The following is a 25,777-nucleotide window of genomic DNA, read 5'->3' as shown; positions in this document are numbered from 1 at the left end:
TCCCGATAAAAATGGTACCTCACTTGTGTGGGTAGACCTAGAGCCCGCGACAGGAAAAGCCCCAAAACCCATCGTGGACACATCACATTTTTCCACAGAAAACAGAGGTGTTTTTTGCAAAGTGCCTACCTGTGGATTTTGGCCTCTAGCTCAGTTAGAACCTAGGGAAACCAACCAAACCTGTGCATTTTTGAAAACTAGAGACCTAGAGGAATCCAAGATGAGGTGACTTGTGGGGCTCTCACCAGGTTCTGTTACCCAGAAGCCTCTGCAAACCTCAAAATTTGGCAAAAAAAACACTTTTTCCTCACATTTCGGTGACAGAGAGTTCTGGAATCTGAGAGGAGCCACAAATGTCCTTCCACCCAGCGTTCCCTTAAGTGTCCCGATAAAAATGGTACCTCACTTTTGTGGGTAGGCGTAGTGCCCGCGACAGGAAATTAACCAAAACACAAAGTGGACATGTCACATTTTCTCAAAGAAAGCAGAGGTGTTTTTTGCAAAGTGCCTACCTGTGGATTTTGGCCTCTAGCTCAGCCGGCACCTAGGGAAACCTACCACACCTGTGCATTTTTAAAAACTAGAGACCTAGGGGACTCCAAGACGGGGTGACTTGTGGGGCTCTCACCAGGTTGTGTTACCCAGAATCCGTTGCAAACCTCAAAATTTGGATGAAAAAACACTTTTTCCTCACATTTCGGTGACAGAGAGTTCTGGAATCTGAGAGGAGCCACAAATTTCTTTCCACCCAGCGTTCCCCCAAGTGTCCCGATAAAAATGGTATCTCACTTGTGTGGGAAGGTCTACTGCCCGCGCTAGGAAATGCCCAAAACATAAAGTGGACATATCACATTTTCTCAAAGAAAGCAGAAGTGTTTTTTGCAAAGTGCCTACCTGAGGAGTTTGGCCTCTAGCTCAGCCGGCACCTAGGGAAACCTACCAAACCTATGCATTTTTGAAAACTAGAGACCTAGGGGAATCCAAGATCGGATGACTTGTGGGGCTCTCACCAGGTTCTGTTACCCAGAAGCCTCTGCAAACCTCAAAATTTAGCTAATAAAACACTTTTTCCTCACATTTCAGTGCCAGAGAGTTCTGGAATCTGAGAGGAGCCACAAATTTCCTTCCACCCAGAGTTTCCCCAAGTGTCCCGATAAAAATGGTACCTCACTTGTGTGGGTAGTCCTAGTGCCCGCACCAGGAAATGCCCCAAAACAAAAAGTAGACACATCACATTTTTTCAAAGAAAGCAGAGGTGTTTTTTGCAAAGTGCCTACCTGTGGATTTTGGCCTCTAGCTCAGCCGGCACCTAGGGAAACCTACCAAACCTGTGCATTTTTTTAAAACTAGAGACCTAGGGGAATCCAGGACGGGGTGACTTGTGGGGCTTTCACCAGGTTGTGTTACCAGAATCCGATGCAAACCTAAAAATTCGGATGAAAAAACACTTTTTCCTCACTTTTCGGTGACAGACAGGTCTGGAATCTGAGAGCAGCCACAAATTTCCTTCCACCCAGCGTTCCCCCAAGTGTCCCGATAAAAATGGTACCTCACTTTTGTGGGTAGGCCTAGTGGCAGCGACAGGAAAAGCCCCAAAACACAACGTGGACACATCACATTATTCCACAGAAAACAGAGGTGTTTTTTGCAAAGTGACTACCTGAGGATTTTGGCCTCTAGCTCAGCCGGAACCTAGGGAAACCTACCAAACCTGTGCATTTTTTAAAACTAGAGACCTAGGGGAATCCAAGATGAGGTGACTTGTGGGGCTCTCACCAGGTTCTGTTACCCAGAAGCCTCCGCAAACCTCAAAATCTGGCTAAAAAAACACTTTTTCCTCACATTTCGGTGACTGAGAGTTCTGGAATCTGAGAGGAGCCACAAATTTCCTTCCACCCAGCGTTCCCTTAAGTGTCCCGATAAAAATGGTACCTCATTTATGTGGGTAGACCTAGTGCCCGCGACAGGAAATTCCCCAAAACACAAAGTGGACATGTCTCATTTTCTTAAAGAAAGCAGAGGTGTTTTTTGCAAAGTGCCTACCTGTGGATTTTGGCCTCTAGCTCAGCCGGCACCTAGGGAAACCTACCAAGCCTGTACATTTTTAAAAACTAGAGACCTAGGGGAGTCCAAGTTGAGGTGACTTGTGCGGCTCTCACCAGGTTGTGTTACCCAGAATCCTTTACAAACCTCAAACTTTGGCTGAAAAAAACACTTTTTCCTCACATTTCGGTGACAGAGAGTTCTGGAATCTGAGAGCAGCCACAAATTTCTTTCCACCCAACGTTCCCCCAAGTGTCCCGATAAAAATGGTATCTCACTTGTGTGGGTGGTCCTATTGCCCACGACAGGAAATGCCCCAAAACACAAAGTGGACATGTCACATTTTCTCAAAGAAAGCAGAGGTGTTTTTTGCAAAGTGCCTACCTGTGAATTTTGGCCTCTAGCTCAGCCGGCACCTAAGAAAACCTACCAAACCTGTGCATTTTTTAACAACTAGAGACCTAGGGGAATCCAAGATGAGGTGACTTGTGGGGCTCTCACCAGGTTCTGTTACCCAGAAGCCTCTGCAAACCTCAAAATCTGGCTAAAAAAAAAACTTTTTCATCACATTTCGGTGACAGAGAGTTCTGGAATCTGAGAGGAGCCACAAATTTCCTTCCACCCAGCGTTCCCTTAAGTGTCCCGATAAAAATGGTACCTCACTTATGTGGGTAGGCCTAGTGCCCGCGACAGGAAATTCCCCAAAACACAAAGTGGACATGTCACATTTTCTCAAAGAAAGCAGAGGTGTTTTTTGCAAAGTGCCTACCTGTGGATTTTGGCCTCTAGCTCAGCCGGCACCTAGGGAAACCTACCACACCTGTGCATTTTTTAAAACTACAGACCTAGGGGACTCCAAGACGGGGTGACTTGTGGGGCTCTCACCAGGTTGTGTTACCCAGAATCCGTTGCAAACCTCAAAATTTGGATGAAAAAACACTTTTTCCTCACATTTCGGTGACAGAGAGTTCTGGAATCTGAGAGGAGCCACAAATTTCCTTCCACCCAGCGTTCCCCCAAGTGTCCCGATAAAAATGATATCTCACTTGTGTGGGAAGGCCTAGTGCCCGCGACAGGAAATGCCCAAAACACAAAGTGGACATATCACATTTTCTCAAAGAAAGCAGAGGTGTTTTTTGCAAAGTGCCTACCTGAGGAGTTTGGCCTCTAGCTCAGCCGGCACCTAGGGAAACCTACCAAACCTATGCATTTTTTTAAAACTAGAGACCTAGGGGAATCCAGGATGGGGTGACTTGTGGGGCTCTCACCAGGTTGTGTTACCAGAATCCGTTGAAAACCTAAAAATTCGGATGAAAAAACAATTTTTTCCTCACTTTTTGGTGACAGACAGTTCTGGAATCTGAGAGCAGCCACAAATTTCCTTCCACCCAGCGTTCCCCCAAGTGTCCCGAAAAAAATGGTACCTCACTTTTGTGGGTAGGCCTAGTGCCCGCGACAGGAAAAGCCCCAAAACACAACGTGGACGCATCAAATTTTTCCACAGAAAACAGAGGTGTTTTTTGCAAAGTGCCTACCTGTGGATTTTGGCCTCTAGCTCAGCCGCAACCCAGGGAAACCAACAAAACCTGTGCATTTTTTAAAACTAGAGACCTAGGGGAATCCAAGATGAGGTGACTTGTGGGGCTCACGCCAGGCTCTGTTACCCAGAAGTCTCTGCAAACCTCAAAATCTGGCTAAAAAAACACTTTTTCCTCACATTTCGGTGACTGAGAGTTCTGGAATCTGAGAGGAGCCACAAATTTCCTTCCACCCAGCGTTCCCTTAAGTGTCCCGATAAAAATGGTACCTCACTTATGTGGGTAGGCCTAGTGCCCGCGACAGGAAATTCCCCAAAACACAAAGTGGACATGTCTCATTTTCTTAAAGAAAGCAGAGGTGTTTTTTGCAAAGTACCTACCTGTGGATTTTGGCCTCTAGCTCAGCCGGCACCTAGGGAAACCTACCAAGCCTGTACATTTTTAAAAACTAGAGACCTAGGGGAGTCCAAGTTGAGGTGACTTGTGCGGCTCTCACCAGGTTGTGTTACCCAGAATCCTTTACAAACCTCAAACTTTGGCTGAAAAAAACACTTTTTCCTCACATTTTGGTGACAGAGAGTTCTGGAATCTGAGAGGAGCCACAAATTTCCTTCCACCCAACGTTCCCCCAAGTGTCCCCATAAAAATGGTATCTCACTTGTGTGTGTGGTCCTATTGCCCGCGACAGGAAATGCCCCAAAACACAAAGTGGACATGTCACATTTTCTCAAAGAAAGCAGAGGTGTTTTTTGCAAAGTGCCTACCTGTGAATTTTGGCCTCTAGCTCAGCCGGCACCTAAGGAAACCTACCAAACCTGTGCATTTTTTAACAACTAGAGACCTAGGGGAATCCAGGACGGGGTGACTTGTGGGGCTCTCACCAGGTTGTGTTACCAGAATCCGTTACAAACCTAAAAATTCGGATGAAAAAACACTTTTTCCTCACTTTTCGGTGACAGACAGTTCTGGAATCTGAGAGCAGCCACAAATTTCCTTCCACCCAGCGTTCCCCCAAGTGTCCCGATAAAAATGGTACCTCACTTTTGTGGGTAGGCCTAGTGCCCGCGACAGGAAAAGCCCCAAAACTCAACGTGGACACATCACATTATTCCACAGAAAACAGAGGTGTTTTTTGCAAAGTGCCTACCTGAGGATTTTGGCCTCTAGCTCCGCCGGAACCTAGGGAAACCAACCAAACCTGTGCATTTTTAAAAACTAGAGACCTAGGGGAATCCAAGTTGAGGTGACTTGTGGGGCTCTCACCAGGTTCTGTTACCCACAATCCTTTGCAAACCTCAAAATTTGTCTAAAAAAACACTTTTTCCTCACATTTCGGTGACAGAGGGTTCTGGAATCTGAGAGGAGCCACACATTTCCTTCCACCCAGTGTTCCCACAAGCGTCCCAATAAAATTGGTACCTCATTTGTGTGGGTCGGCCTAGAGCCCGCGACAGGAAAAGCCCCAAAACACAACGTGGACACATCAAATATTTCCAGAGAAAACAGGTGTTTTTTGCAAAGTGCCTACCTGTGGATTTTGGTCTCTAGCTCAGCCGGCACCTAGGGAAAACTACAAAACCTGTGCATTTTTAAAAACTAGAGACCTAGAGGAATCCAAGATGAGGTGACTTGTGGGGCTCTCACCAGGTTCTGTTACCCAGAAGCCTCTGCAAACCTCAAAATTTAGCTAATAAAACACTTTTTCCTCACATTTCAGTGCCAGAGAGTTCTGGAATCTGAGAGGAGCCACAAATTTCCTTCCACCCAGAGTTTCCCCAAGTGTCCCGATAAAAATGGTACCTCACTTGTGTGGGTAGTCCTAGTGCCCGCACCAGGAAATGCCCCAAAACAAAAAGTGGACACATCACATTTTCTCAAAGAAAGCAGAGGTGTTTTTTGCAAAGTGCCTACCTGTGGATTTTTGCCTCTAGCTCAGCCGGCACCTAAGGAAGCCTACCAAACCTGTGCATTTTTTAACAACTAGAGACCTAGGGGAATCCAGGACGGGGTGACTTGTGGGGCTCTCACCAGGTTGTGTTACCAGAATCCGTTGCAAACCTAAACATTCGGATGAAAAAACACTTTTTCCTCACATTTCGGTGACAGACAGTTCTGGAATCTGAGAGCAGCCACAAATTTCCTTCCACCCAGCGTTCCCCCAAGTGTCCCGATAAAAATGGTACCTCACTTTTGTGGGTAGGCCTAGTGCCCGCGACAGGAAAAGCCCCAAAACGCAACGTGGACACATCACATTATTCCACAGAAAACAGAGGTGTTTTTTGCAAAGTTCCTACCTGAGGATTTTGGCCTCTAGCTCAGCCAGAACCTAGGGAAACCAACCAAACCTGTGCATTTTTGAAAACTAGAGACCTAGGGGAATCCAAGATGAGGTGACTTGTGGGGCTCTCACCAGGTTCTGTTACCCAGAATCCTTTGCAAACCTCAAAATTTGTCTAAAAAAACACTTTTTCCTCACATTTCGGTGACAGAGAGTTCTGGAATCTGAGAGGAGCCACACATTTCCTTCCACCCAGTGTTCCCACAAGCGTCCCAATAAAATTGGTACCTCATTTGTGTGGGTCGGCCTAGAGCCCGCGACAGGAAAAGCCCCAAAACACAACGTGGACACATCAAATGTTTCCAGAGAAAACAGGTGTTTTTTGCAAAGTGCCTACCTGTGGATTTTGGCCTCTAGCTCAGCCGGCACCTAGGGAAAACTACCAAACCTGTGCATTTTTAAAAACTAGAGACCTAGAGGAATCCAAAATGAGGTGACTTGTGGGGCTCTCACCAGGTTCTGTTACCCAGAAGCCTCTGCAAACCTCAAAATTTAGCTAATAAAACACTTTTTCCTCACATTTCAGTGCCAGAGAGTTCTGGAATCTGAGAGGAGCCACAAATTTCCTTCCACCCAGAGTTTCCCCAAGTGTCCCGATAAAAATGGTACCTCACTTGTGTGGGTAGTCCTAGTGCCCGCACCAGGAAATGCCCCAAAACCAAAAGTGGACACATCACATTTTCTCAAAGAAAGCAGAGGTGTTTTTTGCAAAGTGCCTACCTGTGGATTTTGGCCTCTAGCTCAGCCGGCACCTAGGGAAACCTACCAAACCTGTGCATTTTTTTAAAACTAGAGACCTAGGGGAATCCAGGACGGGGTGACTTGTGGGGCTCTCACCAGGTAGTGTTACCAGAATCCGTTGCAAACCTAAAAATTCGGATGAAAAAACACTTTTTCCTCACTTTTCGGTGAAAGACAGTTCTGGAATCTGAGAGCAGCCACAAATTTCCTTCCACCCAGTGTTCCCCCAAGTGTCCCGATAAAAATGGTATCTCACTTATGTGGGTAGGCCTAGTGCCCGCGACAGGAAATTCCCCAAAACACAGAGTGGACATGTCACATTTTCTCAAAGAAAGCAGAGGTGTTTTTTGCAAAGTGCCTACCTGTGGATTTTGGCCTCTAGCTCAGCCGGCACCTAGGGAAACCTACCACACCTGTGCATTTTTTAAAACTACAGACCTAGGGGACTCCAAGACGGGGTGACTTGTGGGGCTCTCACCAGGTTGTGTTACCCAGAATCCGTTGCAAACCTCAAAATTTGGATGAAAAAACACTTTTTCCTCACATTTCGGTGACAGAGAGTTCTGGAATCTGAGAGGAGCCACAAATTTCCTTCCACCCAGCGTTCCCCCAAGTGTCCCGATAAAAATGATATCTCACTTGTGTGGGAAGGCCTAGTGCCCGCGACAGGAAATGCCCAAAACAACAAAGTGGACATATCACATTTTCTCAAAGAAAGCAGAGGTGTTTTTTGCAAAGTGCCTACCTGAGGAGTTTGGCCTCTAGCTCAGCCGGCACCTAGTGAAACCTACCAAACCTATGCATTTTTTAAAAACTAGAGACCTAGGGGAATCCAAGATGGGGTGACTTGTAGGGCTCTCACCAGGTTGTGTTACCAGAATCCGTTGAAAACCTAAAAATTCGGATGAAAAAACAGTTTTTTCCTCACTTTTCGGTGACAGACAGTTCTGGAATCTGAGAGCAGCCACAAATTTCCTTCCACCCAGCGTTCCCCCAAGTGTCCCGATAAAAATGGTACCTCACTTTTGTGGGTAGGCCTAGTGCCCGCGACAGGAAAAGCCCCAAAACGCAACGTGGACACATCACATTATTCCACAGAAAACAGAGGTGTTTTTTGCAAAGTTCCTACCTGAGGATTTTGGCCTCTAGCTCAGCCAGAACCTAGGGAAACCAACCAAACCTGTGCATTTTTGAAAACTAGAGACCTAGGGGAATCCAAGATGAGGTGACTTGTGGGGCTCTCACCAGGTTCTGTTACCCAGAATCCTTTGCAAACCTCAAAATTTGTCTAAAAAAACACTTTTTCCTCACATTTCGGTGACAGAGAGTTCAGGAATCTGAGAGGAGCCACACATTTCCTTCCACCCAGTGTTCCCACAAGCGTCCCAATAAAATTGGTACCTCATTTGTGTGGGTCGGCCTAGAGCCCGCAACAGGAAAAGCCCCAAAACACAACGTGGACACATCAAATGTTTCCAGAGAAAACAGGTGTTTTTTGCAAAGTGCCTACCTGTGGATTTTGGCCTCTAGCTCAGCCGGCACCTAGGGAAAACTACCAAACCTGTGCATTTTTAAAAACTAGAGACCTAGAGGAATCCAAAATGAGGTGACTTGTGGGGCTCTCACCAGGTTCTGTTACCCAGAAGCCTCTGCAAACCTCAAAATGTAGCTAATAAAACACTTTTTCCTCACATTTCAGTGCCAGAGAGTTCTGGAATCTGAGAGGAGCCACAAATTTCCTTCCACCCAGAGTTTCCCCAAGTGTCCCGATAAAAATGGTACCTCACTTGTGTGGGTAGTCCTAGTGCCCGCACCAGGAAATGAGGTGACTTGTGGGGCTCTCACCAGGTTCTGTTACCCAGAATCCTTTGCAAACCTCAAAATTTGTCTAAAAAAACACTTTTTCCTCACTTTTCGGTGACAGACAGTTCTGGAATCTGAGAGCAGCCACAAATTTTCTTCCAGCCAGTGTTCCCCCAAGTGTCCCGATAAAAATGGTATCTCATTTATGTGGGTAGGCCTAGTGCCCGCGACAGGAAATTCCCCAAAACACAAAGTGGACATGTCACATTTTCTCAAAGAAAGCAGAGGTGTTTTTTGCAAAGTGCTTACCTGTGGATTTTGGCCTCTAGCTCAGCCGGCACCTAGGGAAACCTACCACACCTGTGCATTTTTTAAAACTACAGACCTAGGGGACTCCAAGACGGGGTGACTTGTGGGGCTCTCACCAGGTTGTGTTACCCAGAATCCGTTGCAAACCTCAAAATTTGGATGAAAAAACACTTTTTCCTCACATTTCGGTGACAGAGAGTTCTGGAATCTGAGAGGAGCCACAAATTTCCTTCCACCCAGCGTTCCCCCAAGTGTCCCGATAAAAATGATATCTCACTTGTGTGGGAAGGCCTAGTGCCCGCGACAGGAAATGCCCAAAACACAAAGTGGACATATCACATTTTCTCAAAGAAAGCAGAGGTGTTTTTTGCAAAGTGCCTACCTGAGGAGTTTGGCCTCTAGCTCAGCCGGCACCTAGTGAAACCTACCAAACCTATGCATTTTTTTAAAACTAGAGACCTAGGGGAATCCAGGATGGGGTGACTTGTGGGGCTCTCACCAGGTTGTGTTACCAGAATCCGTTGAAAACCTAAAAATTCGGATGAAAAAACAATTTTTTCCTCACTTTTCGGTGACAGACAGTTCTGGAATCTGAGAGCAGCCACAAATTTCCTTCCACCCAGCGTTCCCCCAAGTGTCACGAAAAAAATGGTACCTCACTTTTGTGGGTAGGCCTAGTGCCCGCGACAGGAAAAGCCCCAAAACACAACGTGGACGCATCACATTTTTCCACAGAAAACAGAGGTGTTTTTTGCAAAGTGCCTACCTGTGGATTTTGGCCTCTAGCTCAGCCGCAACCCAGGGAAACCAACAAAACCTGTGCATTTTTTAAAACTAGAGACCTAGGGGAATCCAAGATGAGGTGACTTGTGGGGCTCACGCCAGGCTCTGTTACCCAGAAGTCTCTGCAAACCTCAAAATCTGGCTAAAAAAACACTTTTTCCTCACATTTCGGTGACTGAGAGTTCTGGAATCTGAGAGGAGCCACAAATTTCCTTCCACCCAGCGTTCCCTTAAGTGTCCCGATAAAAATGGTACCTCATTTATGTGGGTAGGCCTAGTGCCCGCGACAGGAAATTCCCCAAAACACAAAGTGGACATGTCTCATTTTCTTAAAGAAAGCAGAGGTGTTTTTTGCAAAGTGCCTACCTGTGGATTTTGGTCTCTAGCTCAGCCGGCACCTAGGGAAAACTTCCAAACCTGTGCATTTTTAAAAACTAGAGACCTAGAGGAATCCAAGATGAGGTGACTTGTGGGGCTCTCACCAGGTTCTGTTACCCAGAAGCCTCTGCAAACCTCAAAATTTAGCTAATAAAACACTTTTTCCTCACATTTCAGTGCCAGAGAGTTCTGGAATCTGAGAGGAGCCACAAATTTCCTTCCACCCAGAGTTTCCCCAAGTGTCCCGATAAAAATGGTACCTCACTTGTGTGGGTAGTCCTAGTGCCCGCACCAGGAAATGCCCCAAAACAAAAAGTGGACACATTACATTTTCTCAAAGAAAGCAGAGGTGTTTTTTGCAAAGTGCCTACCTGTGGATTTTTGCCTCTAGCTCAGCCGGCACCTAAGGAAACCTACCAAACCTGTGCATTTTTTAACAACTAGAGACCTAGGGGAATCCAGGACGGGGTGACTTGTGGGGCTCTCACCAGGTTGTGTTACCAGAATCCGTTGCAAACCTAAAAATTCGGATGAAAAAACACTTTTTCCTCACTTTTCGGTGACAGACAGTTCTGGAATCTGAGAGCAGCCACAAATTTCCTTCCACCCAGCGTTCCCCCAAGTGTCCCGATAAAAATGATATCTCACTTGTGTGGGAAGGCCTAGTGCCCGCGACAGGAAATGCCCAAAACACAAAGTGGACATATCACATTTTCTCAAAGAAAGCAGAGGTGTTTTTTGCAAAGTGCCTACCTGAGGAGTTTGGCCTCTAGCTCAGCCGGCACCTAGTGAAACCTACCAAACCTATGCATTTTTTTAAAACTAGAGACCTAGGGGAATCCAGGATGGGGTGACTTGTGGGGCTCTCACCAGGTTGTGTTACCAGAATCCGTTGAAAACCTAAAAATTCGGATGAAAAAACAATTTTTTCCTCACTTTTCGGTGACAGACAGTTCTGGAATCTGAGAGCAGCCACAAATTTCCTTCCACCCAGCGTTCCCCCAAGTGTCACGAAAAAAATGGTACCTCACTTTTGTGGGTAGGCCTAGTGCCCGCGACAGGAAAAGCCCCAAAACACAACGTGGACGCATCACATTTTTCCACAGAAAACAGAGGTGTTTTTTGCAAAGTGCCTACCTGTGGATTTTGGCCTCTAGCTCAGCCGCAACCCAGGGAAACCAACAAAACCTGTGCATTTTTTAAAACTAGAGACCTAGGGGAATCCAAGATGAGGTGACTTGTGGGGCTCACGCCAGGCTCTGTTACCCAGAAGTCTCTGCAAACCTCAAAATCTGGCTAAAAAAACACTTTTTCCTCACATTTCGGTGACTGAGAGTTCTGGAATCTGAGAGGAGCCACAAATTTCCTTCCACCCAGCGTTCCCTTAAGTGTCCCGATAAAAATGGTACCTCATTTATGTGGGTAGGCCTAGTGCCCGCGACAGGAAATTCCCCAAAACACAAAGTGGACATGTCTCATTTTCTTAAAGAAAGCAGAGGTGTTTTTTGCAAAGTGCCTACCTGTGGATTTTGGCCTCTAGCTCAGCCGGCACCTAGGGAAACCTACCAAGCCTGTACATTTTTAAAAACTAGAGACCTAGGGGAGTCCAAGTTGAGGTGACTTGTGCGGCTCTCACCAGGTTGTGTTACCCAGAATCCTTTACAAACCTCAAACTTTGGCTGAAAAAAACACTTTTTCCTCACATTTCGGTGACAGAGAGTTCTGGAATCTGAGAGGAGCCACAAATTTCTTTCCACCCAACGTTCCCCCAAGTGTCCCGATAAAAATGGTATCTCACTTGTGTGGGTGGTCCTATTGCCCGCGACAGGAAATGCCCCAAAACACAAAGTGGACATGTCACATTTTCTCAAAGAAAGCAGAGGTGTTTTTTGCAAAGTGCCTACCTGTGAATTTTGGCCTCTAGCTCAGATGGCACCTAAGAAAACCTACCAAACCTGTGCATTTTTTAACAACTAGAGACCTAGGGGAATCCAGGACGGGGTGACTTGTGGGGCTCTCACCAGGTTGTGTTACCAGAATCCGTTGCAAACCTAAAAATTCGGATGAAAAAACACTTTTTCCTCACTTTTCGGTGACAGACAGTTTTGGAATCTGAGAGCAGCCACAAATTTCCTTCCACCCAGCGTTCCCCCAAGTGTCCCGATAAAAATGGTACCTCACTTTTGTGGGTAGGCCTAGTGCCCGCGACAGGAAAAGCCCCAAAACGCAACGTGGACACATCACATTATTCCACAGAAAACAGAGGTGTTTTTTGCAAAGTGCCTACCTGAGGATTTTGGCCTCTAGCTCAGCCGGAACCTAGGGAAACCAACCAAACCTGTGCATTTTTTAAAACTAGAGACCTAGGGGAATCCAAGATGAGGTGACTTGTGGGGCTCTCACCAGGTTGTGTTACCCAGAATCCGTTGCAAACCTCAAAATTTGGATGAAAAAACACTTTTTCCTCACATTTCGGTGACAGAGAGTTCTGGAATCTGAGAGGAGCCACACATTTCCTTCCACCCAGCGTTCCCCCAAGTGTCCCGATAAAAATGATATCTCACTTGTGTCGGAAGGCCTAGTGCCCGCGACAGGAAATGCCCAAAACACAAAGTGGACATATCACATTTTATCAAAGAAAGCAGAGGTGTTTTTTGCAAAGTGCCTACCTGAGGAGTTTGGCCTCAAGCTCAGCCGGCACCTAGGGAAACCTACCAAACCTATGCATTTTTGAAAACTAGAGACCTAGGGGAATACAAGATCGGATGACTTGTGGGGCTCTCACCAGGTTCTGTTACCCAGAATCCTATGCAAACCTCAAAATGTGTCTAAAAAAACACATTTTCCTCACATTTCGGTGACAGAGAGTTCTGGAATCTGAGAGGAACCACACATTTCCTTCCACCCAGCGTTCCCACAAGCGTCCCAATAAAATTGGTACCTCACTTGTGTGGGTTGGCCTAGAGCCCCCTACAGGAAAAGCCCCAAAACACAACGTGGACACATTACATTTTTCCAGAGAAAACAGGTGTTTTTTGCAAAGTGCCGACCTGTGGATTTTGGCCTCTAGCTCAGCCGGCACCTAGGGAAAACTACCAAACCTGTGCATTTTTAAAAACTAGAGACCTAGAGGAATGAAAGGTGAGGTGACTTGTGGGGCTCTCACCAGGTTCTGTTACCCAGAAGCCTCTGCAAACCTCAGAATTTAGCTAAAAAAAAACCTTTTTCCTCACTTTTCGGTGACAGACAGTTCTGGAATCTGAGAGCAGCCACAAATTTCCTTCCACCCAGCGTTCCCCCAAGTGTCCCGATAAAAATGGTACCTCACTTTGTGGGTAGGCCTAGTGCCCGCGACAGGAAAAGCCCCAAAACGCAACGTGGACACATCACATTATTCCACAGAAAACAGAGGTGTTTTTTGCAAAGTGCCTTACCTGAGGATTTTGGCCTCTAGCTCAGCCGGAACCTAGGGAAACCAACCAAACCTGTGCATTTTTGAAAACTAGAGACCTAGGGGAATCCAAGATGAGGTGACTTGTGGGGCTCTCACCAGGTTCTGTTACCCAGAATCCTTTGCAAACCTCAAAATGTGTCTAAAAAAACACATTTTCCTCACATTTCGGTGACAGAGAGTTCTGGAATCTGAGAGGAACCACACATTTCCTTCCACCCAGCGTTCCCACAAGCGTCCCAATAAAATTGGTACCTCACTTGTGTGGGTTGGCCTAGAGCCCCCGACAGGAAAAGCCCCAAAACACAACGTGGACACATTACATTTTTCCAGAGAAAACAGGTGTTTTTTGCAAAGTGCCGACCTGTGGATTTTGGCCTCTAGCTCAGCCGGCACCTAGGGAAAACTACCAAACCTGTGCATTTTTAAAAACTAGAGACCTAGAGGAATCCAAGATGAGGTGACTTGTGGGGCTCTCACCAGGTTCTGTTACCCAGAAGCCTCTGCAAACCTCAGAATTTAGCTAAAAAAAACCTTTTTCCTCACATTTCAGTGCCAGAGAGTTCTGGAATCTGAGAGGAGCCACAAATTTCCTTCCACCCAGAGTTCCCTTAAGTATCCCGATAAAAATGGTACCTCACTTTTGTGGGTAGGTCTAGTGCCCGCAACAGGAAATGCCCCAAAACACAAAGTGGACATGTCACTTTTTCTCAAAGAAAGCAGAGGTGTTTTTTGCAAAGTGCCTACCTGTGGATTTTGGCCTCTAGCTCAGCCGGCACCTAGGGAAACCTACCAAGCCTGTACATTTTTAAAAACTAGAGACCTAGGGGAGTCCAAGTTGAGGTGACTTGTGCGGCTCTCACCAGGTTGTGTTACCCAGAATCCTTTACAAACCTCAAACTTTGGCTGAAAAAAACACTTTTTCCTCACATTTCGGTGACAGAGAGTTCTGGAATCTGAGAGGAGCCACAAATTTCCATCCACCCAACGTTCCCCCAAGTGTCCCGATAAAAATGGTATCTTACTTGTGTGGGTGGTCCTATTGCCCGCGACAGGAAATGCCCCAAAACACAAAGTGGACATGTCACATTTTCTCAAAGAAAGCAGAGGTGTTTTTTGCAAAGTGCCTACCTGTGAATTTTGGCCTCTAGCTCAGCCGGCACCTAAGAAAACCTACCAAACCTGTGCATTTTTTAACAACTAGAGACCTAGGGGAATCCAGGACGGGGTGACTTGTGGGGCTCTCACCAGGTTGTGTTACCAGAATCCGTTGCAAACCTAAAAATTCGGATGAAAAAACACTTTTTCCTCACTTTTCGGTGACAGACAGTTCTGGAATCTGAGAGCAGCCACAAATTTCCTTCCACCCAGCGTTCCCCCAAGTGTCCCGATAAAAATGGTACCTCACTTTGTGGGTAGGCCTAGTGCCCGCGACAGGAAAAGCCCCAAAACGCAACGTGGACACATCACATTATTCCACAGAAAACAGAGGTGTTTTTTGCAAAGTGCCTACCTGAGGATTTTGGCCTCTAGCTCAGCCGGAACCTAGGGAAACCAACCAAACCTGTGCATTTTTGAAAACTAGAGACCTAGGGGAATCCAAGATGAGGTGACTTGTGGGGCTCTCACCAGGTTCTGTTACCCAGAATCCTTTGCAAACCTCAAAATTTGTCTAAAAAAACACGTTTTCCTCACATTTCGGTGACAGAGAGTTCTGGAATCTGAGAGGAGCCACACATTTCCTTCCACCCAGTGTTTCCACAAGGGTTCCAATAAAATTGGTACCTCATTTGTGTGGGTCAGCCTAGAGCCCGCGGCAGGAAAAGCCCCAAAACACAACGTGGACACATCAAATGTTTCCAGAGAAAACAGGTGTTTTTTGCAAAGTGCCTACCTGTGGATTTTGGCCTCTAGCTCAGCCGGCACCTAGGGAAAACTACCAAACCTGTGCATTTTTAAAAACTAGAGACCTAGAGGAATCCAAGATGAGGTGACTTGTGGGGCTCGCACCAGGTTCTGTTACCCAGAAGCCTCTGCAAACCTCAAAATTTAGCTAATAAAACACTTTTTCCTCACATTTCAGTGCCAGAGAGTTCTGGAATCTGAGAGGAGCCACAAATTTCCTTCCACCCAGAGTTTCCCCAAGTGTCCCGATAAAAATGGTACCTCACTTGTGTGGGTAGTCCTAGTGCCCGCACCAGGAAATGCCCCAAAACAAAAAGTGGACACATCACATTTTCTCAAAGAAAGCAGAGGTGTTTTTTGCAAAGTGCCTACCTGTGGATTTTTGCCTCTAGCTCAGCCGGCACCTAAGGAAACCTACCAAACCTGTGCATTTTTTAACAACTAGAGACCTAGGGGAATCCAGGACGGGGTGACTTGTGGGGCTCTCACCAGGTTGTGTTACCAGAATCCGTTGCAAACCTAAAAATTCGCATGAACAAACACTTTTTCCTCACATTTCGGTGACAGACAGTTCTGGAATCTGAGAGCAGCCACAAATTTCCTTCCACCCAGCGTTCCCCCAAGTGTCCCGATAAAAATGGTACCTCACTTTTGTGGGTAGGCCTAGTGCCCGCGACAGGAAAAGCCCCAAAACGCAACGTGGACACATCACATTATTCCACAGAAAACAGAGGTGTTTTTTGCAAAGTTCCTACCTGAGGATTTTGGCCTCTAGCTCAGCCAGAACCTAGGGAAACCAACCAAACCTGTGCATTTTTGAAAACTAGAGACCTAGGGGAATCCAAGATGAGGTGACTTGTGGGGCTCTCACCAGGTTCTGTTACCCAGAATCCTTTGCAAACCTCAAAATTTGTCTAAAAAAACACTTTTTCCTCACATTTCGGTGACAGAGAGTTCTGGAATCTGAGAGGAGCCACACATTTCCTTCCACCCAGTGTTCCCACAAGCGTCCCAATAAAATTGGTACCTCATTTGTGTGGGTCGGCCTAGAGCCCGCGACAGGAAAAGCCCCAAAACACAACGTGGACACATCAAATGTTTCCAGAGAAAACAGGTGTTTTTTGCAAAGTGCCTACCTGTGGATTTTGGCCTCTAGCTCAGCCGGCACCTAGGGAAAACTACCAAACCTGTGCATTTTTAAAAACTAGAGACCTAGAGGAATCCAAAATGAGGTGACTTGTGGGGCTCTCACCAGGTTCTGTTACCCAGAAGCCTCTGCAAACCTCAAAATTTAGCTAATAAAACACTTTTTCCTCACATTTCAGTGCCAGAGAGTTCTGGAATCTGAGAGGAGCCACAAATTTCCTTCCACCCAGAGTTTCCCCAAGTGTCCCGATAAAAATGGTACCTCACTTGTGTGGGTAGTCCTAGTGCCCGCACCAGGAAATGCCCCAAAACAAAAAGTGGACACATCACATTTTCTCAAAGAAAGCAGAGGTGTTTTTTGCAAAGTGCCTACCTGTGGATTTTGGCCTCTAGCTCAGCCGGCACCTAGGGAAACCTACCAAACCTGTGCATTTTTTTAAAACTAGAGACCTAGGGGAATCCAGGACGGGGTGACTTGTGGGGCTCTCACCAGGTAGTGTTACCAGAATCCGTTGCAAACCTAAAAATTCGGATGAAAAAACACTTTTTCCTCACTTTTCGGTGACAGACAGTTCTGGAATCTGAGAGCAGCCACAAATTTCCTTCCACCCAGTGTTCCCCCAAGTGTCCCGATAAAAATGGTATCTCACTTATGTGGGTAGGCCTAGTGCCCGCGACAGGAAATTCCCCAAAACACAAAGTGGACATGTCACATTTTCTCAAAGAAAGCAGAGGTGTTTTTTGCAAAGTGCCTACCTGTGGATTTTGGCCTCTAGCTCAGCCGGCACCTAGGGAAACCTACCACACCTGTGCATTTTTTAAAACTACAGACCTAGGGGACTCCAAGACGGGGTGACTTGTGGGGCTCTCACCAGGTTGTGTTACCCAGAATCCGTTGCAAACCTCAAAATTTGGATGAAAAAACACTTTTTCCTCACATTTCGGTGACAGAGAGTTCTGGAATCTGAGAGGAGCCACAAATTTCCTTCCACCCAGCGTTCCCCCAAGTGTCCCGATAAAAATGATATCTCACTTGTGTGGGAAGGCCTAGTGCCCGCGACAGGAAATGCCCAAAACACAAAGTGGACATATCACATTTTCTCAAAGAAAGCAGAGGTGTTTTTTGCAAAGTGCCTACATGAGGAGTTTGGCCTCTAGCTCAGCCGGCACCTAGTGAAACCTACCAAACCTATGCATTTTTTAAAAACTAGAGACCTAGGGGAATCCAGGATGGGGTGACTTATGGGGCTCTCACCAGGTTGTGTTACCAGAATCCGTTGAAAACCTAAAAATTCGGATGAAAAAACAATTTTTTCCTCACGTTTCGGTGACAGACAGTTCTGGAATCTGAGAGCAGCCACAAATTTCCTTCCACCCAGCGTTCCCCCAAGTGTCACGAAAAAAATGGTACCTCACTTTTGTGGGTAGGCCTAGTGCCCGTGACAGGAAAAGCCCCAAAACACAACGTGGACGCATCACATTTTTCCACAGAAAACAGAGGTGTTTTTTGCAAAGTGCCTACCTGTGGATTTTGGCCTCTAGCTCAGCCGCAACCCAGGGAAACCAACAAAACCTGTGCATTTTTTAAAACTAGAGACCTAGGGGAATCCAAGATGAGGTGACTTGTGGGGCTCACGCCAGGCTCTGTTACCCAGAAGTCTCTGCAAACCTCAAAATCTGGCTAAAAAAACACTTTTTCCTCACATTTCGGTGACTGAGAGTTCTGGAATCTGAGAGGAGCCACAAATTTCCTTCCACCCAGCGTTCCCTTAAGTGTCCCGATAAAAATGGTACCTCATTTATGTGGGTAGGCCTAGTGCCCGCGACAGGAAATTCCCCAAAACACAAAGTGGACATGTCTCATTTTCTTAAAGAAAGCAGAGGTGTTTTTTGCAAAGTGCCTACCTGTGGATTTTGGTCTCTAGCTCAGCCGGCACCTAGGGAAAACTACCAAACCTGTGCATTTTTAAAAACTAGAGACCTAGAGGAATCCAAGATGAGGTGACTTGTGGGGCTCTCACCAGGTTCTGTTACCCAGAAGCCTCTGCAAACCTCAAAATTTAGCTAATAAAACACTTTTTCCTCACATTTCAGTGCCAGAGAGTTCTGGAATCTGAGAGGAGCCACAAATTTCCTTCCACCCAGAGTTTCCCCAAGTGTCCCGATAAAAATGGTACCTCACTTGTGTGGGTAGTCCTAGTGCCCGCACCAGGAAATGCCCCAAAACAAAAAGTGGACACATCACATTTTCTCAAAGAAAGCAGAGGTGTTTTTTGCAAAGTGCCTACCTGTGGATTTTTGCCTCTAGCTCAGCCGGCACCTAAGGAAACCTACCAAACCTGTGCATTTTTTAACAACTAGAGACCTAGGGGAATCCAGGACGGGGTGACTTGTGGGGCTCTCACCAGGTTGTGTTACCAGAATCCGTTGCAAACCTAAAAATTCGGATGAAAAAACACTTTTTCCTCACTTTTCGGTGACAGACAGTTCTGGAATCTGAGAGCAGCCACAAATTTCCTTCCACCCAGCGTTCCCCCAAGTGTCCCGATAAAAATGGTACCTCACTTTTGTGGGTAGGCCTAGTGCCCGCGACAGGAAAAGCCCCAAAACGCAACGTGGACACATCACATTATTCCACAGAAAACAGAGGTGTTTTTTGCAAAGTTCCTACCTGAGGATTTTGGCCTCTAGCTCAGCCAGAACCTAGGGAAACCAACCAAACCTGTGCATTTTTGAAAACTAGAGACCTAGGGGAATCCAAGATGAGGTGACTTGTGGGGCTCTCACCAGGTTCTGTTACCCAGAATCCTTTGCAAACCTCAAAATTTGTCTAAAAAAACACTTTTTCCTCACATTTCGGTGACAGAGAGTTCTGGAATCTGAGAGGAGCCACACATTTCCTTCCACCCAGTGTTCCCACAAGCGTCCCAATAAAATTGGTACCTCATTTGTGTGGGTCGGCCTAGAGCCCGCGACAGGAAAAGCCCGAAAACACAACGTGGACACATCAAATGTTTCCAGAGAAAACAGGTGTTTTTTGCAAAGTGCCTACCTGTGGATTTTGGCCTCTAGCTCAGCCGGCACCTAGGGAAAACTACCAAACCTGTGCATTTTTAAAAACTAGAGACCTAGAGGAATCCAAAATGAGGTGACTTGTGGGGCTCTCACCAGGTTCTGTTACCCAGAAGCCTCTGCAAACCTCAAAATTTAGCTAATAAAACACTTTTTCCTCACATTTCAGTGCCAGAGAGTTCTGGAATCTGAGAGGAGCCACAAATTTCCTTCCACCCAGAGTTTCCCCAAGTGTCCCGATAAAAATGGTACCTCACTTGTGTGGGTAGTCCTAGTGCCCGCACCAGGAAATGCCCCAAAACAAAAAGTGGACACATCACATTTTCTCAAAGAAAGCAGAGGTGTTTTTTGCAAAGTGCCTACCTGTGGATTTTGGCCTCTAGCTCAGCCGGCACCTAGGGAAACCTACCAAACCTGTGCATTTTTTTAAAACTAGAGACCTAGGGGAATCCAGGACGGGGTGACTTGTGGGGCTCTCACCAGGTAGTGTTACCAGAATCCGTTGCAAACCTCAAAATTTGGATGAAAAAACACTTTTTCCTCACATTTCGGTGACAGAGAGTTCTGGAATCTGAGAGGAGCCACAAATTTCCTTCCACCCAGCGTTCCCCCAAGTGTCCCGATAAAAATGATATCTCACTTGTGTGGGAAGGCCTAGTGCCCGCGACAGGAAATGCCCAAAACACAAAGTGGACATATCACATTTTCTCAAAGAAAGCAGAGGTGTTTTTTGCAAAGTGCCTACCTGAGGAGTTTGGCCTCTAGCTCAGCCGGCACCTAGTGAAACCTACCAAACCTATGCATTTTTTAAAAACTAGAGACCTAGGGGAATCCAGGATGGGGTGACTTGTGGGGCTCTCACCAGGTTGTGTTACCAGAATCCGTTGAAAACCTAAAAATTCGGATGAAAAAACAATTTTTTCCTCACTTTTCGGTGACAGACAGTTCTGGAATCTGAGAGCAGCCACAAATTTCCTTCCACCCAGCGTTCCCCCAAGTGTCACGAAAAAAATGGTACCTCACTTTTGTGGGTAGGCCTAGTGCCCGCGACAGGAAAAGCCCCAAAACACAACGTGGACGCATCACATTTTTCCACAGAAAACAGAGGTGTTTTTTGCAAAGTGCCTACCTGTGGATTTTGGCCTCTAGCTCAGCCGCAACCCAGGGAAACCAACAAAACCTGTGCATTTTTTAAAACTAGAGACCTAGGGGAATCCAAGATGAGGTGACTTGTGGGGCTCACGCCAGGCTCTGTTACCCAGAAGTCTCTGCAAACCTCAAAATCTGGCTAAAAAAACACTTTTTCCTCACATTTCGGTGACTGAGAGTTCTGGAATCTGAGAGGAGCCACAAATTTCCTTCCACCCAGCGTTCCCTTAAGTGTCCCGATAAAAATGGTACCTCATTTATGTGGGTAGGCCTAGTGCCCGCGACAGGAAATTCCCCAAAACACAAAGTGGACATGTCTCATTTTCTTAAAGAAAGCAGAGGTGTTTTTTGCAAAGTGCCTACCTGTGGATTTTGGCCTCTAGCTCAGCCGGCACCTAGGGAAACCTACCAAGCCTGTACATTTTTAAAAACTAGAGACCTAGGGGAGTCCAAGTTGAGGTGACTTGTGCGGCTCTCACCAGGTTGTGTTACCCAGAATCCTTTACAAACCTCAAACTTTGGCTGAAAAAAACACTTTTTCCTCACATTTCGGTGACAGAGAGTTCTGGAATCTGAGAGGAGCCACAAATTTCTTTCCACCCAACGTTCCCCCAAGTGTCCCGATAAAAATGGTATCTCACTTGTGTGGGTGGTCCTATTGCCCGCGACAGGAAATGCCCCAAAACACAAAGTGGACATGTCACATTTTCTCAAAGAAAGCAGAGGTGTTTTTTGCAAAGTGCCTACCTGTGAATTTTGGCCTCTAGCTCAGCCGGCACCTAAGAAAACCTACCAAACCTGTGCATTTTTTAACAACTAGAGACCTAGGGGAATCCAGGACGGGGTGACTTGTGGGGCTCTCACCAGGTTGTGTTACCAGAATCCGTTGCAAACCTAAAAATTCGGATGAAAAAACACTTTTTCCTCACTTTTCGGTGACAGACAGTTCTGGAATCTGAGAGCAGCCACAAATTTCCTTCCACCCAGCGTTCCCCCAAGTGTCCCGATAAAAATGGTACCTCACTTTTGTGGGTAGGCCTAGTGCCCGCGACAGGAAAAGCCCCAAAACGCAACGTGGACACATCACATTATTCCACAGAAAACAGAGGTGTTTTTTGCAAAGTGCCTACCTGAGGATTTTGGCCTCTAGCTCAGCCGGAACCTAGGGAAACCAACCAAACCTGTGCATTTTTTAAAACTAGAGACCTAGGGGAATCCAAGATGAGGTGACTTGTGGGGTTCTCACCAGGTTGTGTTACCCAGAATCCGTTGCAAACCTCAAAATTTGGATGAAAAAACACTTTTTCCTCACATTTCGGTGACAGAGAGTTCTGGAATCTGAGAGGAGCCACACATTTCCTTCCACCCAGCGTTCCCCCAAGTGTCCCGATAAAAATGATATCTCACTTGTGTCGGAAGGCCTAGTGCCCGCGACAGGAAATGCCCAAAACACAAAGTGGACATATCACATTTTATCAAAGAAAGCAGAGGTGTTTTTTGCAAAGTGCCTACCTGAGGAGTTTGGCCTCAAGCTCAGCCGGCACCTAGGGAAACCTACCAAACCTATGCATTTTTGAAAACTAGAGACCTAGGGGAATACAAGATCGGATGACTTGTGGGGCTCTCACCAGGTTCTGTTACCCAGAATCCTTTGCAAACCTCAAAATGTGTCTAAAAAAACACATTTTCCTCACATTTCGGTGACAGAGAGTTCTGGAATCTGAGAGGAACCACACATTTCCTTCCACCCAGCGTTCCCACAAGCGTCCCAATAAAATTGGTACCTCACTTGTGTGGGTTGGCCTAGAGCCCCCGACAGGAAAAGCCCCAAAACACAACGTGGACACATTACATTTTTCCAGAGAAAACAGGTGTTTTTTGCAAAGTGCCTACCTGTGGATTTTGGCCTCTAGCTCAACCGGCACCTAGGGAAAACTACCAAACCTGCACATTTTTAAAAACTAGAGACCTAGAGGAATCCAAGATGAGGTGACTTGTGGGGCTCTCACCAGGTTCTGTTACCCAGAATCCTCTGCAAACCTCAAAATCTGGATGAAAAAAACACTTTTTCCTCACATTTCGGTGACAGAGAGTTCTGGAATCTGAGAGAAGCCACAAATTTCCTTCCACCCAGCGTTCCCCCAAGTGTCCCGATAAAAATGGTACTTCACTTGTGTGGGTGGGCCTAGTGCCCGCGACAGGAAAAGCCCCAAAAGACAACCTGGATACCTCAAATTTTTCCACAGTAAACAGGTGTTTTTTGCAAAGTGCCTACCTGTGGATTTTGGCCTCTAGCTCACCAGAACCTAGGGAAACCAACCAAATCTGTGCATTTTTAAAAGCTAGGGACCTAGGGGCAATCTAGATGAGGTGACTTGTGGGGCTCTCACCAGGTTCTGTTACCCAGAATCTTCTGCAAACCTCATAATTTGGCTAAAAAAACACTTTTTCCTCACATTTCGGTGACAGAGAGTTCTGGAATCTGAGAGGAGCCACAAATTTCCTTCTACCCAGCGTTCCCTAAAGTGTCCCGATAAAAATGGTACCTCTCTTGTGTGGGTAGGCCTAGTGCCCGCGACAGGAAAAGCCCCAAAACACAACGTGGACGCATCACATTTTTCCACAGAAAACAGAGGTGTTTTTTGCAAAGTGCCTACCTGTGGATTTTGGCCTCTAGCTCAGCCGCAACCCAGGGAAACCAACAAAACCTGTGCATTTTTTAAAACTAGAGACCTAGGGGAATCCAAGATGAGGTGACTTGTGGGGCTCACGCCAGGCTCTGTTACCCAGAAGTCTCTGCAAACCTCAAAATCTGGCTAAAAAAACACTTTTTCCTCACATTTCGGTGACTGAGAGTTCTGGAATCTGAGAGGAGCCACAAATTTCCTTCCACCCAGCGTTCCCTTAAGTGTCCCGATAAAAATGGTACCTCATTTATGTGGGTAGGCCTAGTGCCCGCGACAGGAAATTCCCCAAAACACAAAGTGGACATGTCTCATTTTCTTAAAGAAAGCAGAGGTGTTTTTTGCAAAGTGCCTACCTGTGGATTTTGGCCTCTAGCTCAGCCGGCACCTAGGGAAACCTACCAAGCCTGTACATTTTTAAAAACTAGAGACCTAGGGGAGTCCAAGTTGAGGTGACTTGTGCGGCTCTCACCAGGTTGTGTTACCCAGAATCCTTTACAAACCTCAAACTTTGGCTGAAAAAAACACTTTTTCCTCACATTTCGGTGACAGAGAGTTCTGGAATCTGAGAGGAGCCACAAATTTCTTTCCACCCAACGTTCCCCCAAGTGTCCCGATAAAAATGGTATCTCACTTGTGTGGGTGGTCCTATTGCCCGCGACAGGAAATGCCCCAAAACACAAAGTGGACATGTCACATTTTCTCAAAGAAAGCAGAGGTGTTTTTTGCAAAGTGCCTACCTGTGAATTTTGGCCTCTAGCTCAGCCGGCACCTAAGAAAACCTACCAAACCTGTGCATTTTTTAACAACTAGAGACCTAGGGGAATCCAGGACGGGGTGACTTGTGGGGCTCTCACCAGGTTGTGTTACCAGAATCCGTTGCAAACCTAAAAATTCGGATGAAAAAACACTTTTTCCTCACTTTTCGGTGACAGACAGTTCTGGAATCTGAGAGCAGCCACAAATTTCCTTCCACCCAGCGTTCCCCCAAGTGTCCCGATAAAAATGGTACCTCACTTTTGTGGGTAGGCCTAGTGCCCGCGACAGGAAAAGCCCCAAAACGCAACGTGGACACATCACATTATTCCACAGAAAACAGAGGTGTTTTTTCCAAAGTGCCTACCTGAGGATTTTGGCCTCTAGCTCAGCCGGAACCTAGGGAAACCAACCAAACCTGTGCATTTTTTAAAACTAGAGACCTAGGGGAATCCAAGATGAGGTGACTTGTGGGGTTCTCACCAGGTTGTGTTACCCAGAATCCGTTGCAAACCTCAAAATTTGGATGAAAAAACACTTTTTCCTCACATTTCGGTGACAGAGAGTTCTGGAATCTGAGAGGAGCCACACATTTCCTTCCACCCAGCGTTCCCCCAAGTGTCCCGATAAAAATGATATCTCACTTGTGTCGGAAGGCCTAGTGCCCGCGACAGGAAATGCCCAAAACACAAAGTGGACATATCACATTTTATCAAAGAAAGCAGAGGTGTTTTTTGCAAAGTGCCTACCTGAGGAGTTTGGCCTCAAGCTCAGCCGGCACCTAGGGAAACCTACCAAACCTATGCATTTTTGAAAACTAGAGACCTAGGGGAATACAAGATCGGATGACTTGTGGGGCTCTCACCAGGTTCTGTTACCCAGAATCCTTTGCAAACCTCAAAATGTGTCTAAAAAAACACATTTTCCTCACATTTCGGTGACAGAGAGTTCTGGAATCTGAGAGGAACCACACATTTCCTTCCACCCAGCGTTCCCACAAGCGTCCCAATAAAATTGGTACCTCACTTGTGTGGGTTGGCCTAGAGCCCCCGACAGGAAAAGCCCCAAAACACAACGTGGACACATTACATTTTTCCAGAGAAAACAGGTGTTTTTTGCAAAGTGCCTACCTGTGGATTTTGGCCTCTAGCTCAACCGGCACCTAGGGAAAACTACCAAACCTGCACATTTTTAAAAACTAGAGACCTAGAGGAATCCAAGATGAGGTGACTTGTGGGGCTCTCACCAGGTTCTGTTACCCAGAATCCTCTGCAAACCTCAAAATCTGGATGAAAAAAACACTTTTTCCTCACATTTCGGTGACAGAGAGTTCTGGAATCTGAGAGAAGCCACAAATTTCCTTCCACCCAGCGTTCCCCCAAGTGTCCCGATAAAAATGGTACTTCACTTGTGTGGGTGGGCCTAGTGCCCGCGACAGGAAAAGCCCCAAAAGACAACCTGGATACCTCAAATTTTTCCACAGTAAACAGGTGTTTTTTGCAAAGTGCCTACCTGTGGATTTTGGCCTCTAGCTCACCAGAACCTAGGGAAACCAACCAAATCTGTGCATTTTTAAAAGCTAGGGACCTAGGGGCAATCTAGATGAGGTGACTTGTGGGGCTCTCACCAGGTTCTGTTACCCAGAATCTTCTGCAAACCTCATAATTTGGCTAAAAAAACA

The sequence above is a fragment of the Pleurodeles waltl genome, chromosome 8 (assembly GCF_031143425.1).
Source record: "Pleurodeles waltl isolate 20211129_DDA chromosome 8, aPleWal1.hap1.20221129, whole genome shotgun sequence".
NCBI lineage: Eukaryota > Metazoa > Chordata > Amphibia > Caudata > Salamandridae > Pleurodeles > Pleurodeles waltl.
Note: the sequence above shows the minus strand (reverse complement) of the source record.